Raw genomic sequence first — 16,111 nt, 5'->3', positions numbered from 1 at the left:
CCTCTCCCGGTGCTGAAGCTCCGCCTCGGTTACTTTAGTCTTGCAGCTGGAGGTCCGGGCTGAGTGGACCTGCTCTGGGACTTCCGGTTCTTCTTGGTGTTGACCGGAACCCGACCTTTGACCCCTGCACCTCACCTTATGACCTGGGCAATCGAGTTCGCCCAGTTTGGCATCTCCAACACCTTGGCCTCTCCAGCAATTTTGTTATTCATTTCTAAATTTGAAAGGTTTGTGCCAGGGGCTTTGCTGCACGCCTGTAATCCCAGCTACTTAGGAGGCTGAGGCAGGAGGATGGCAAGTTCAAGTCCAGTCTGTGCAATTTAGCAAGACCTTGTCTCAAAATAAAAAATGCAAAAAGGATTGAGGATGTAGCTCAGTGGTAAAACATGCCTAAATTCAATCTCCCGCTACTGGAAAAAAAAGTAGGGAATGAGAGTGTAGCTCAGTGATAGAGCTTGTGCCTAGCATGCATAAGACCCTGGATTTTACCCCTAGCACCCCCAAAATTTTAACTTTTTTTTTTTTTTTTAATCTTCTTTCCCCGGTACTTTCACAAATACTTGTGGTGGGGCTGAACTGGGGATTGAACACTCAGGGACTTTGGTACCTTATCACTAAGCCACATCCTTGGCTCTTTTTACTTTTTATTTTGAGACAGGGTCTCACTAATTTGCTTAGGGCCTTGCTTCATTGCTGAGGCTGGCTTTGACCTTGCAGTCCTCCTGCCTCAGCCTACAGAATCATTGTGATTACAGTCCTGTGCCATGTACCCAGCTGCAAAACGTAATTTAAATAGTGATAAATGTTATGAGAAAAATGAAAATGGGAAATATTACCAGGTGTGTAAAGGGAGCCAGTTATTTTTTTTAGGTTGGTAAAATCAGAGAAGTCCTCTTTGATTTGGTGGCTTTAAGGAAGACCCAAAGTAAAAGGTACTTCTGGGTAGATGGGATAGCAAATAAAAATGCTTAGTGGTGGTTGGGAAATAAAAAGAAGCCCAGTAGGATGATTGGAGTTGAGTTCATAATGGGGGGATAATGAAAGGGATTGGGCTGGGAAGGTGAGCAGGGGCTATATCATCTAGGTCCTTAAGACTTTGCTGGTATCTCAGCTCAAAATCCACTTTTCTCAGTGCTGCTCTGTGAAATCAGGGTTACAAATCATAATTCTTGCCAGCTAGAGTTGGTTCTGTTATTAAGAGTGGAGGAGGAAGGACAAAAGGCTGGCAGAGAAAGGACTTACTCTTGGCTCACTCCCGTGTCCTTACTGTACCTTACCTGCTCCCTATGTAGTGACATTCTACTCTGGCAGTGTCATTTAGTTCAGTCTCCAAGTTCTTTCCATACTCACAGAAACAACCTCCATGGCCAGGTATGGTGGCGCACTCTTGTAATCCCAGCGGCTAGGTAGGCTGAGACAGGAGAATTGTGAGTTCAAAGCCAGCCTCAGCAACTGCAAAGCACTAAGCAACTCAGTGAGACCCTGTCTCTAAACAACCTCAAAATATGGCTGGGATGTGGCTCAGTGGTTGAGTGTCCCTGAGTTCAATCCCTGGTACTAAAAAAAAAAAAAAAAAGAAAGAAAGAAAAGAAACAACCTTCATGCGCACCCCCAGAATGCCAGCACCACCCCCCTCAGAATTCTGGGCCCCAGTTTTGTAGGCCATGGGAGGGCCAGCAGCTACTTGGTGGCACCCCTTTCTTGGAGGCAGAAGAACCAGCTCTCCAGGGCACCCCCTCCCACTTTACCAGCTCTGCTCACCCCACCTTGTTCTGCAACCTTGGAGACATGGTCGCCGCTTCCTGTACTGGTGATTTATGTCACCTCAATGTTCCCCTTTTTGCTTTTTTAGTCCTCTGGCACCTGTTTCATGAATTTCCTATTTTAAACTCTGTTTTTCTGACTGGACCCTAACTGTCACAGAGGCTTAATAAGAAGTTAGATTTATGGAGCTGAGGTTGTGGCTCAGTGGTAGCGTACTTGCCTAGTATGTATGATGCACTGAGTTTGATTCTCAGCACCATATACAAATAAATAAAATAAAGGTCCATCAAAAACTAAAAAATATTTTTAAAAAAGTTAGATTTTATTTATTTATTTATTTATTTATTTGTCTATTTATTCTTGTTTCAAATAACACGATACCTTTTTTTTATTTATTTTTATGTATGTGGTGCTGAGGATCGAGCCTAGTGCCTCACTCATGGAAGGCAAGAGCTCTACCACTGAGCCACAACCCCAGCCCCCACCCGCCACTAACGGGTTTTAAGCAAAGGATAGATAGGTAGATAGGTTGGGAAATCTGAAGAGTAACTCTAATTGCAAAGTGTGACATAAGTTATGTGTTTCTACTTTAAGACTTGGAATCTTGGAATAATGTGGCACATTTCTAGATTGTCTATTTAAGGAAGATTGTCTATTTATTAGATTCCTTATTTCCTGAGGTGGACACATTATGTCAGTGCAATCACACAAATGCTAAGATGACTTTCATTATTCTAGTGTTATCTTTGTGTTCATATTTACTCCAGATATTTGCCATTGTTAAATACTTTGTGTTAGTATCAGTTCTTGCAAGATTTCCCGCCCCCCCCCCAGGGATTGAACCCAGGGTGCTTAACACTGAGCCACATTCCCAGCCCCCTTTTTTTAATTTTGAGAAAGGGCCTCTCTTAGTTGCTGAGGCTGGCTTTGAACTTTTAATCCTCCTGCCTAGCCTTGTGAGCCACTAAGATTACAGGCTTTTTCAACCATGCTGAGAAGTTCTTGTAAGGTCTGTGCCAAATGGGATATGTACAGAGTTGCTTTTCAGTATCCAAGGGGATCAGTTACAAGACTCCTTTACCCCAGGATATCAAAATTTATGGTTGTTCAAGTCCCTAATAGAAAAGTATTGCATAGAACCTATGTACATTCCTTTTACATACTTTAGGTCATTTTCTAGATGTTTTATGATATCAAATACAATGTGAATTCTATAAAAGTGGTGATTACGTTGAATCATTGAGGGAATAATGCCCTGAACAAAAAATCTATCTGTGTTCTGTACAGATTCAGCAATGTTTTCCCAATATTTTCCATCCTGGGTTGGCTGAATCCATGGATGTAGAACCCACAGATATGGAGGGCCCACTTTCACAGCCAGTGGCCACTGTGGTCGGCTAACTCCGTCCCATTCTTCCGCTATAAATACTCACACACGCACATACATGCACACATGCAGAGTATTATATATATATGCATATATGTTTTACATGTAAACACATTTTAATTCCCTTTCCATATGTACACAGACTAATATGAATAACACATATGCTGTATATAATATACTTAAAACTAAAACAATGTAAACTACTGCATGGGTTTGTTAGGATTAAGTGATAAAAACGAATATAATGCATATATGATGTAGGAATTTGAAATTTTTAGCCATTTAGCAGTGAACAAAATAGTTACAAAATCACATCTTAGTGGATTGTTGTAATTTAGAGTTAGGAACACTTCCTTCCTTAGACTTTTCCTTGGTGTTCTAGGAAGGTGGCCAAAACTTTTCTTTTAAGTAGCCCTGTAAGAGAAGTTTCTATAGTCAGGTTTCTCTTGTCATTGGAAATGTAAAAAATGAACAGAAAATATGGTTTCAAGGGCTTAAAAATTGGTGTCAGATGAAGTATTCTCCAAGTAACATTTTATGTTTGATAAGCCTTTTTTTCTTGGGGTTGGGGTTGCCTAGCATGCTTGAGACACTGGGTTTGATTCTCAGCACCACATACAAATAAGTGAAAATAAAAGTCCATCAACAACTAAAAAATATTTTTAAAAAAGATAAGTTTTTTTTTTCTTATCTGTCAAATGGCTATATCTTCTTTTCTCTCCACATTCTCTCTTTACAAAAAGATATGACTGTGCACGGTGGAGCATACCTGTAATCCCAGCAGCTCGGGAGGCTGAGGCAGGAGGATCCTGAGTTCAAAGCCAGCCTCAGCAAAAGCAAGGAGCTAAGCAACTCAGTGAGACCCTGTTGTTACATAAAATATAAAATAGGGCTGCAGACGTGGCTCAGTGGTCAAATGCCGGAGTTCAATCCCTAGAACTTAAAAAAAAAAAAAAAAAAAAAAGTGGGGAAAAAAAAAAGACATGGGCTGGGATGTAGCTCGCTTGTAGAACCCTTGCCTGGCATGCACACCACAGCCCTGAGTTTGTTCCTCAGTAACACACACATGCATACACACACACACACACACACACACACATATTATAAACCAGTTATGCAATTCATTGGGAAGTCCTTTGAGATATATATATTATATTATAATATTATATATATATAATTTTTATTTGTTTATTTTTATGTTGTGCTGGGGAATGAACCCAGGGCCTCACAAATGCAAGGCAAGCGCTCTACCACTGAGCTACAACCCCAGCCCAAGTCCTTTGAGTTTTAAAAACTATCATCTTATCCAGGTACAGTGGCACAGGCCTGTGGTGCTAGGGATCCAACCCAGAGCCTCATGCATGTGAGAAAACACTGTACCAACTGAGCCAAGACCCCAGTCCCAGGAAGTTTTCTTAATAGTTACAATAGTTTGGTAAATTTACTGTAACAAAGTATCACAAACCAGATGGCTTACACAGCCAACTTCTCACCTGGAGGCTAGAAGTCCAATATCAAGGTTTTGGCAGGGGTGGTTCCCTGAGAGGGCTGAGGAAGAAAGTGCACGCCTGTCATCCCAGAGGCTCTGGAGACTGAGACAGGAAGATCATGAGTTCAAGGCTAGCCTGGACAATTTAACAAGGCTCTAGGCAATTTAGCAAGATCCTGTTTCAAACATTAAAACGGGCTGGGGATGTGGTAAAGTGTCCCTGGGTTCAAAACCTGATATTAGGGGGAAAAACAGGTCACCCCAATATTTGCCAGCTTTTTCACATAGCATTCTCTCTGAGTCTGTCTCCAAATTTCACCCCCTTTTATTTATTTTAAAAATATTTTTTAGTTGGAGTTGGACACAATACCTTTATTTTATGTATTTATTTATTCTTATGTGGTCCTGAGGATTGAACCCAGCACCTCGCATATGCTAGGCTAGCATTCTACCAGTGAGCCCGTTCCCCACCTTTATTTTACTTTTATTTCTATTATTATTTATGGGGGGAAAGGCTCTCACTCACTCATGCTCAGGTTGGCCTCTAACTTGAAATCCTCTTGTCTTAGCCTCTCAAATAGGTGGGTTTACAGATGGCACCACCCTTCCAGGATCCTATTATTATTATTATTATTTTGTGTGTATGTTGGGGGAGTATTGGGGATTAAACTCCTAAAGCACTCTTTTTTTTTTTTTTTTATTGGTTGTTCAAAACATTACAAAGCTCTTGACATATCATATTTCATACATTTGATTAAGTGGGTTATGAACTCCCATTTTTACCCCATATACAGATTGCAGAATCACATCGATTACACATCCACATTTTTACATATTGCCATACTAGTGACTGTTGTATTCTGCTACCTTTCCTATCCTCTACTATCCCCCCTCCCCTCTCTCCCATCTTCTCTCTCCACCCCATCTACTGTAATTCATTTCTCTCCCTTGTTTTGTTTTTTTTTTTCCCTTTCCCCTCAAATCCTCTTATATGTAATTTTGTATAACAATGAGGGTCTCCTTCCATTTCCATGCAATTTCCCTTCTCTCTCCCTTTCCCTCCCACCTCTCGTCCCTGTTTAATATTAATCTTTTTCTCATGTCCTAGAGCACTCTTAACACTGATCCATACCTCATTCTTTTTATTTGTTATTTCGAGAGAGGGTCTTGCTAAATTGATGAGAACCTATATAAATTGCTTAGACTGGCCTCAAACTTACAGTCCTCCTGCCTCAGCCTCCCTAGCCACTAGGATTACAGGTGTGCACCACTGCACCTAGCCAGTTTCCCTTTTTCATAAGGACATAGTCATGTTGGATAAGGGCCCACCCTAATCATTAGAATAGATTATTTTGATTAGATTTATAAAGATCCTATCTCCGAATAAGGTCACATTCTGAGGTAATAGGAGTCAGGATTGCAACACGTAAATTTGTGGGGGACAAAACACAATACTTAGTGACAGTATTTTTTTTTCTTGGTACTGGGGATTGAACCCTCAGGGGCACTCAACCACTGAGCCACATCCCCAGCCCTATTTTGTATTTTATGTAGAGACAGGGTCTCACTGAGTTGTTTAGTGCCTCACCATTGCTGAGGCTGGCTTTAAACCCATGATCCTCCTGTGTCAGCCTCCCGAGCCACTGGGATTATAGGCATGAGCCACTGTGCCCAGATAGTGACAGTATTTTTTTAAAATACCTTTATTTTATTTATTTATTTATTTTTATGTGGTGCTGAGAATCGAACCCAGGGCCTTGCATGTGCTAGAAGAACGCTCTACCACTGAGCCACAATCTCAGCCCCTTGACAGTACTTTTGAAAAATAATTTGGGCCAGGTGTGGTGGTGCATGCCTATAATCCCAGCAGCTCGAGGGTGAGGCAGGAGGATCATGAGTTCAAAGCGAGCCTCAGCAACTTAGTGAGACCCTAAGCAACTCAGCAAGACCCTCTCTCTAAATAAAAAATAAAAAGAGCTGGGATGTGGCTTAGTGGTTAAGCACTCCTGGGTTCAATCCCTGGTACCAAAAATAATAATCATAATAATTCAAAATTTTAAATGTGGTGCTTTTAAGGGAAAGTTTACAAAAGTGAATAGCAAGCCTTCCATTATAAAAACATGAAAAGTATTTTTATGTTGATCTATACATAGGGTGAAAAGTTCAAGCACAAACTTTCTTCCCACCCTGTCAATCCCCCTGATTTCAGAACTGTTCCATACACAAGCTAGAATAATTCCTCTGAGAAGATAGTTATTGTGATGACCCCGTGAGATAATGACCATAAATGTGCTTTCTTTGTGAACCTCCATGTTAAGAAGTGATGATTCTTAGGTACCAAGTGATGATTCTTAGGTACCTGACATACTTAAAGTCCAGTGACTCGAGCTGGGTACAGTGGTGCATGCCTGTAATCCCAGCGACTCAGGAGACTGGGGCAGGAAGAAAGGGGCCGAGGCAGGAGGATTGCAAGTTTAAGGCCAGCCTGGGGAACTTAGTGAGACCCTGTCTCAAAATAAAAAGTAAAGGGGCTGGGATTGTGGCTCAGCGGTAGAGTGCTTGGCTAGCACAGGCGGGACCCGGCTTAGATCCTCAGCAGCACATAAAAATAAAGGCATTGTGTTGTGTCCATCTACACCTAAAAATAAATAAATAAATATTAAAAAAAAAAAAAGTAAAAAGGACTGGTGATGTAGCTCAGTGGTAGAGCACCCCTGGGTGCCATCACCAGTTCAAAAACAAAGTAACCCTGGAATTGAGGCTCCCTAGCCTGACTCTAAGTCAGTCACTTTGGCTTTGCAATAGTTGAGTATTCCAGTTGGCCAAACCTGGCTTTCAAGCTAACTTTGATGCTGTGTGGGGGTGAGGGTTGGTGTCTTTTGAGAGGACTTTTAAGAGGGGGAGATAAAATGGAGGTACTCAATGAGAAGAAAGAAGGATGGATTCTGAACAGTCAGAAACAACTACTGTGTTTACCCTGAGGTCTGCCATTTTGAAAAAAAAACATAAATACTTCAGCCACATTCCAGTATCCTCTGCTGCATTAGCTATTTCAGACCACTCATTTCTTGAAACTTTACTCCCTTGGCATCCATGAAATAACCTCTCCCAGATTCAATTTGGTCTCCTTGACTGATCTATCTCAAGCTTACTGGGCACTCACCTCTTAGATGGGAACTCTAGGGTCAGCTCCTGGTCCTTGCTCTTGTCTCTGCAGTCTCTCCTAGTACACTCTCATATTCTCCCCTGTCAGGAACCTCAGCATGTTGATTCCAGCCACTTTCTAAACACTGCCATTGGACTTCCCATAGGCTTTCAATTCCTTTATGATAAGATGGGTGCAGTGGCATATAATCCCAGCTACTTGGGAAGCTGAAGCAGGAGGATCACAAATTCAAGGACAGCCTGGGAAGCTTAGTGAGACCCTGTTTCAAAGTAAAAAAACATAAAAAGAAGCCGGGTTCAGTGAGGCGTGCCCATAATACCACTGACTTTGGAGACTAGGGAGAAGGATTGCATGTTCCAGGCCAGCTTCAGCAATTTATTTTTATTTATTTATTTAGGTATTGGGGACTTAACCCAGGGGCACTTTACCACTGAGCCACCTCTTCAGCCCTGTGTTGTTTTTTTTTTTTTTTTTTTTTTTTTTTTGAGACAGGGTCTCACTAAATTGATTAGGGCCTCGCTGAGTTGCTGAGGCTGGGCTCAAACTTGTAATCCTCTTGCCTCAGCCTCCAAAGTCTCTGGGATTACATCATGTGCCACCACACCTGGCTTGAGTCAGCCTTGTTAACCAACATAAAGCATTACTTTGTCAAGTGTAAACCTAATATTTTAAAAAGACAGGTATCTTCTGTTTTCATATGCTTGAGATCCCTTGGCTGTCACATAAGAACCATGGAGCAGCTACTGGAGAGACCACATGGGCAGGTCTAAGAGTGAGATGTCAGTTACTCCAACATCCCAGCTGAGCCCAGTCCATGGTTGACCCATCAGCTAGTTATAGTCATCCAACAAATAACTATTAGCAACATTTGCTTAGCTAAGTAAGCCCAGCCTGATTTGCAACATCATAAGAAATTACAAAGTGGTTGTTGTGCTTAACCTTTATATTTTGGGGTAGCTGGTTACATGGCAGTAGATAAGGAAACCATTCTCTGCACCTGAAGCCAAAGTCATTAACTTTCTCTTTATACTTGCTTCTCTTCTTGGGAACATAGTTTCAACTTATTGCATCATTATCTAGGGTAGAACCCAAGCCAGAAATTGAGGTATCACCCTAGATTCCTCTCTCTCCAGTATTGCTATCCAACAAGTTGCCTTTTTTTTTTTTTTTTTCCTGCCTTTACCTCCTAAATATTTCTTGAACTTAGTCATCTTTTATTGTTCAACATTTCTGCTCTGGTTCAAGTTCTTACCTTCTCTTGGCCTTTCTGGCCTTCATATCTGGGGCCCAGTCCTTCTCCCCTGCCCTGCTGGGGCTGGAACCCAGGTCCTTGTGCTGGTGCTCTACCTGAGCCATACCCCGTCTCCTGCAGTACAGTTCTCAGAGCCTTCTGAGCCACTCCATGGCTTCCAGAGTGACCTTCTAGCATGCACATGCAAGTGTGGTGGTTTTCTGCACAGGAGGTTTCTGAGTTCCCCATAGTTTACGGAATAAAGTCCAAACTCAAAATCTCTTCGAGAATAGAAGGCTCTTTGAGAATGGCCTTCAAATACTTTTGCAACCTTTTCCTTATTGCTAACTTTTTCTTGGTACTAGGGTTTGAACCCAGGGGCACTTTACACTGAGCTATATCCCAGTCCTTTTTATTTTTATTTTTTTAAAGAAAGAGTGAGAGAGAGTGAGAGATTGGGAGAGAGAGAATTTTTAATATTTATTTTTTTAGTATTTGGCGGACACAACATCTTTGTCTGTATGTGGTGCTGAGGATCGAACCCGGGCCGCACACATGCCAGGCGAGCGCGCTACCACTTGAGCCACATCCCCAGCCCCTTATTTTTATTTTTTAAAAAAATTTTTAGGGGCACTTTACACTGAGCTATATCCCAGTCCTTTTTATTTTTATTTTTTTAAATTTTTTTTAAGAGAGAGAGAGAGAGAGAGAGAAAATTTTTTAATATTTATTTTTTAGTTTTTGGTGGACACATCTTTATTTTATTTGTATGTGGTGTTGAGGATCGAACCCAGCGCCACGCGAATGCCAGGCGAGCGCACTACCGCTTGAGCCACATCCCCAGCCTTATTTAAAAAAAAAAAATTTTTTAATATTTACTTCTTTAGTTGGACACAATATCTTTAATTATTTATTTTTATGTGGTGCTAAGGATTGAACCTGGGGCCTCGCATGTGCTAGGCGAGTGCTCTACCGCTGAGCCACAACCCCAGCACTTTATTTTTTATTTTGAGACAAGATCTGAATAAGTTGGTGAGGCTGGTCTCAAACTTGAGATCCTCCTGTCTCAACCTCGCCACAAGTTGCTGGGATTCAAGTGTGGCCACCACGTGCTTTGTTTGTATTGATCAAAGTTCAGGAAGGAGACAGAGACTATACCAGTTTAAAAAAAGAAAAGAAACTACAACAGTTTTTTTGTTTGTATGTTTTTGGGGGAACTGGAGATTGAATTCAAGGGTGCTCTACCACTTAGCTTCATCCCCAGACCTTTCTCTCTCCTCTCTTTCTCTCTCTCTCTTTCTTCTGGTGCTGGGGATTGAACCCAGGGCCTTATGCACACAAGACAAGTATTGTACCAACTGAGCTATATCCCCAGCCCCGCTTTTTATTTTTTGAGACAGGGCCTAAGTTGGCCTTGAACTTGTGATTCTCCTGTCTGAGCCTCCAGAGTCTCTGGGATTACAGGGGTGTTCCATAGTACCTGGTTACACCAGTTATTTAATGGAGGTGATATAAGGCTTTGCTACCTAGGCATAAACTGAGGTAACTGAAAGGGTAAGAGACTACTTCAAGATATCACAGGTAGCATCTACAGGTAGCAGGTCTCACCATTAAGCACAGGGGCCACAGAACAAGAGCTCCTGTAATTTAACCTTAGAAATCTGGAGCAGGGGGCCTCATATCACTGGAACTCAAACTCCAAGGAGGGAGTTCCGCTCAGCTGGTGCTCACATCCCTGACCTTAGAGGGCCCCCTATGGGGCCTCTGGTGGGTCCTGGAGTCTCAGGGGAAAGGACTGGTTTGATGAGGCTAGTTCTGAAGCTCCATTCCGCTGCTTCAGGAAGAAAGCACAGCTGCCAGGGTGGAGAGGTGCTGCTTAGAGGACAGTCATAGAAAACCTTTTCCTATGTGCTCAGCATAGCTGAGTCTCTCTAGCACTTTCCACTGTGCAGTTAACAAAGAACATCTGGAGAAGCAGAAACATAGTTTGAGGTAGTTCCAGTGCATCACAAAGCCCAGTATAGGAGCTTGGGTTTGGGCCTGAGGGACAAAAACCCATACCCTTCCTTTTATTGTCTTTTTTACTTGCTTTGCTTGCAGCCACCTGTCTCAGGACATTTGCATGTGCTGTTTCCTCATTAACTCTCTGTTTCCTCTTCATTAACTGCATCTCCCTCTTCTTTTATCTATTCTTTCTTTCTTTTTAGGTTCACATAAAAATTGAGTGGAAAGTATAGCGATTTCTATTTTTTATGATTTTTTTCTTTTCACATTTTTTTGTGGAGGGGTACCAGAGATTGATCTCAGGGGCACTCAACCACTGAGCCACATCCCCAGCCCTATTTTATATTTTATTTGAGACAGGGTCTCACTGAGTTTCTTAGTACCCTTCCTTTGCTGAGGCTGGCTTTGCACTCATGATCTTCCTGTCTCAGAGTCCCGAGCTGCTGGGATTACAGGTATGTGCCACCACACCAGGCCTCTTTCCACATTTTTTATTGGTGTATTATTATTATTATACATAATGATGGGATTTGTTGCTACATATTTGTACCTGCACACACACACAATATAACAATATAATGTGACCGACATCCCTCCCAGCATTTCCCCTCCCTCCTCCCACCCCTGGTCCCTTTCCTTTACTGATCCCCCTTTGATTTTTTTTTTCTTTTTTTTTTTTTTTAGAGAGAGAGAGAGAGAGAGAGAGAGAGAGAGAGAGAATTTTAATATTTTTTTTTTTTTCAGTTCTCGGCGGACATAACATCTTTGTTTGTATGTGGTGCTGAGGATCGAACCCTGGCCACACGCATGCCAGGCGAGCGTGCTACCAGTTGAGCCATATCCCCAGCCACCCCCCTTTGATTTTCATGATATCTGCTCCCCACCTTTCTTTTCTTTTTTCCTCTTTAGCTTCCACATGAGAGAAAACATGACTCTTGACCTTCTGAGTTTGGCTTGTTTCGTTGAACATAATTTCTCTAGTTCCATCTATTTTCCTTCAAATGACATAATTTCATTTTTCTTTATGGCTGAATAAAATAGATAACACCTACTTTTCAAATCTCAGTTCAGTCCTTACTTCCAAAGAAGCCAAGACAGCCCTGATGAGGTCAGATTCCCCTTTGGTGGACTCGGCCAGCTACTTTGTAGCACTCTCACAGTTTTTACATTTTGTGTAATGTTTTGATTCCCGTCCACTAGTCTGTAAGGGCATTGATCTCAAGGGTGGAAATCATCCCATCTTATTTTCCTTAAACTGGGATTCCTGGCCACTAACATAGCGCCTAGCATATGGTAAGCAGGCTTGTAAACATTTGTTGAATGAAGTCAGAAGTTCTGTGTGTGTAGTGGATATCATGCCTGAATAAGGATATGATGGATCTTCTGCTTCTAGTAGCATCACTTCTGGGTATAGCTGGCTTTCATCCTTCCCTTTTTTTTTTTTTTTTTTTTTTTTTTTAGTACCAGGGATTGAACCCAGGGGGCACTTAACTACTGAGCTACACCCCCAGCTCTTATTTATTATTATTATTATTAATTTTGAGACAGGATCTAGCTTAATTACCCAGGCCTCACTTAGTTCCTGAGACTGGCTTTGAACTTGTGATCCTCCTGCCTCAGCCTCCTGAGTTGCTGAGATTATAGGCATGTGCCACTACTGCACCCAGCTCATTCCTCTTTGATTCCCTGATATCTCAGTTTCTAAATTCTGATGCAACTTCTGCTGATTTGTGTTATCCTTCAGAGATGCTGTATGTGCATGTGAACAAATCACACCCACACCCACACACACACACACCCACACACACACACACAAAAGCAGGCACCACTCATTCAGGCACCTGTCTTTGAACAAGGGGAGTAGCACAGTTGGGCCAACCAGCTCTTCTTCAAAGACATTTAGGCTGTTTCCAATCTTTTACTTTTACAAATAATGCTGCGATAAATTGCCTTGTATATAACACTAGTGTGCATATGTGCAGTTAAAAATATTCCTTGAAACACCATCTTTCACTTTGGTTCAATGTAAAGAGATTATGCAGATAGTAGCAAGCCTCTGGCATGGATGTTTAGAAAAAAAATATCTCAAAGAATGGGAATACTGAGGTCAGGGCTCACTTCCAGAATCTCATACTCATCTAATCCTAGTGTGCAACTAGAATTGGGGCCACTTGGAAACAACCAATCTCTGAAGACACCCTGTATTAACTAGACCTAATGCCTTAGGTCTCTGCTGCTGTATTTCTTTATCCTTTTATAACATGACAGATTTGACATTGCTTGTTTGCTGTCTTCTGCACTGGGTCATAAGCTAGACTATCGAATAACAGCAAAAAAGACAAATGAGGTCCTTGTTGTATGAAAAAAAAATAAATATTTTCTTAGTTGTAGATGGACACAATACCTTTATTTTATTTTGATTTTTTTAGTTGTTGATGGATCTTTATTTTATTTAATTATATGTGTACTGAGAATTAAACCCAGTACTCACACATGCTAAGCAAGCACTCTACCACTGAGTTGCAACCCCAGCCCATGTGAAAATATTTAAATTGGGCTGGGGATGTGGCTCAAGCAGTAGCACGCTCACCTGGCATGCGTGCGGCCCAGGTTCGATCCTCAGCACCATATACAAATAAAGATGTTGTGTCTGCCGAGAACTAAAAAATAAATATTAAAATTTTCTCTCTCTCTTTAAAAAAAAATTTAAATATTTTTGTCTTTGTAAGTTTTATTTTAATATATGTTCGAAGGTTAAACAAAAGGGAATCTCTATCTCACCATATAAAAATCAAGTCAAAATAGACCAAAGACACAAATGTAAGACCCCAACTGTCAATCTACTAGAAGAAAATGGAGAAAATCCTTCAGGACTTTGGGCAAAGTTTTTTTTTTTTTTTTTTTTTTTTTTTTTTTTTTTAAGATATAAGCCAAAAGATCGGGCAACAAAAGCAAAAATTGACAAATGGGGGGCTGGGGATATGGCTTAAGTGGTAGCGCGCTCGCCTGGCATGCGTGCGGCCTGGGTTCGATCCTCAGCACCACATACAAAAAAGATGTGTCCGCTGAGAACTGAAAAATAAATATTAAAAAAAAAATTCTCTCTCTCTCTCTAAAAAAAAAAAAAAAATTGACAAATGGGATTACATTAAATTAAAAATCACAGCAAAGGAAACAATCAACAGAGAATGGGAGAATATATTTGGGAACTATTCACCTGATTAACTGATTAATTTAATATGTAGTATATATAAGGAACTCAAAACACTATTCACTTTAGCCAAGGTATGGAATCAAAACAACTCAATAGCAAAAAAAAAAAAAAAAAATCAATTAGAGAATGGACAAATAAACCAAATAGACATTTCTCAAGAATATATACAAGGACTGGGGTTGTGGCTCAGCTGTAGAGCGCTTGCCTAGCACATGTGAGGCGCCAGGGTCAATTCTAAGCACCACATAAAAATAAATAAATGAGGGGCTAGGGATGTGGCTCAAGTGGTAGCGCGCTTGCCTGGCATGCATGCGGCCCGGGTTCGATCCTCAGCACCACATACAAACAAAGATGTTGTGTCTGCCGAAAACTAAAAAATAAATATTAAAAAATTAAAAAATAAAATAAATAAATGAAATAAAGGTATTCTGTCTATCTACAATATTTTTAAAGAGTATATACAAATGACCAACAAGTATATGAAAAAAATGTCAACATCACTAATTATCAGGGAAATGGAAATGAAAAACAAGGCAGTGCCATCTCACCCCAGTTATAAAGGCTGTTATAAAAAAGACAAAAAATAATAAATGCTGGGATGTAAATCAACACAGCCATTATGGAAGACAGTATAGAGATTCCTCAAAATGGAATCAGAAATAGAACTACCACAGGATCCTACCATCCTGCTATGGGGTATATATCCAAAAGGACTAAAACCAATATGTTGAAGAACATATGCATTTTTTTTTTTTTTGTGTGTGTGTGTGTGTATGGTATGGATTGAACCCAGGGGCTCACTCTCACTCTATTGCTTGGCCTTTTAATTTTTATTTATTTTTAAAATATTTATTCTTAAGCTTTAGGTGGATACAATATCTTTATTTTACATTTATGTGGTGCTGAGGATCAAACCTGGTGCCTTGTGCATGCTAGGCGAGCACTTTATCACTGAGCCACAACCACAGCCCCTGACCTTTTTATTTTTTATTCTGATACAGGGTCTTGCTAAGGTGCCCAGGCTGCCCTCAAACTTGCGATCATCCTGTCTTAGCCTCCCAAATTGTTGGGTATAGGGGTGCACTACTGCTTCTGGCTGTACTTTTGTTTATTGCAGCACTATTCACGATAGCCAAGGTATGGAATCAAGGAAGGGGGTCCATCCACTGACAAATGGATGAAAAAATTATGTTATGTATGTGCAGTGGAATACTGTTAGGTCATAAAAGAGGAAAGAAATTCTCTCATTCACAACAACACAGATGTAACTGGAGGACATATGTTAAGTGAGATAAGTCAGACACAGAAGATCAATACTGCATGCTCTCACTTTTATGTAGAAACTTAAAAATTGATCTCAAAGTAGCAAATATTGTTTGTTTTGTGTGTTTGTGTGTGAGGGGATGAAGTACTGGGGATGAAGTCCAGGGCCTTGCACATGTTTGGCAAGTGCTCCATCACTGAACTATATGTCCTTAGCCCCAGAAGTAGAGAATAGCATAGTAGTGGCCTGTACAGTGGCAAATGCTGTAATGCCAACAACCGAGGAGGCCAAGGCAGGATTATAGTGACTTTAGGAGAACCTTAGCAATTTCTCAAAGTAAACAATAAAAAGGGGTGGGTTGAAGCTCAGTGGTAAAGCACCCCTGGTTTTAATCTCAAGTACAAACACACACACACAGAGGTTACCAGAGCCTAGGAAAGATGTGGGGAGAGGAAAGGATAGCGAGAGGATGGTTAATAGGTATTGGAGTACAGCTGGATAGGATGATTAACTTCTTTCTTTCTTTTGATACTGGGGATTGAAGCCAGGGGCACTTAATCACTGAGCCACATCTCCAGCCCTTTTTTGTATT

The sequence above is a fragment of the Callospermophilus lateralis genome, chromosome 1 (genome assembly GCF_048772815.1).
Source record: "Callospermophilus lateralis isolate mCalLat2 chromosome 1, mCalLat2.hap1, whole genome shotgun sequence".
Classification (NCBI taxonomy): domain Eukaryota; kingdom Metazoa; phylum Chordata; class Mammalia; order Rodentia; family Sciuridae; genus Callospermophilus; species Callospermophilus lateralis.
Note: the sequence above shows the minus strand (reverse complement) of the source record.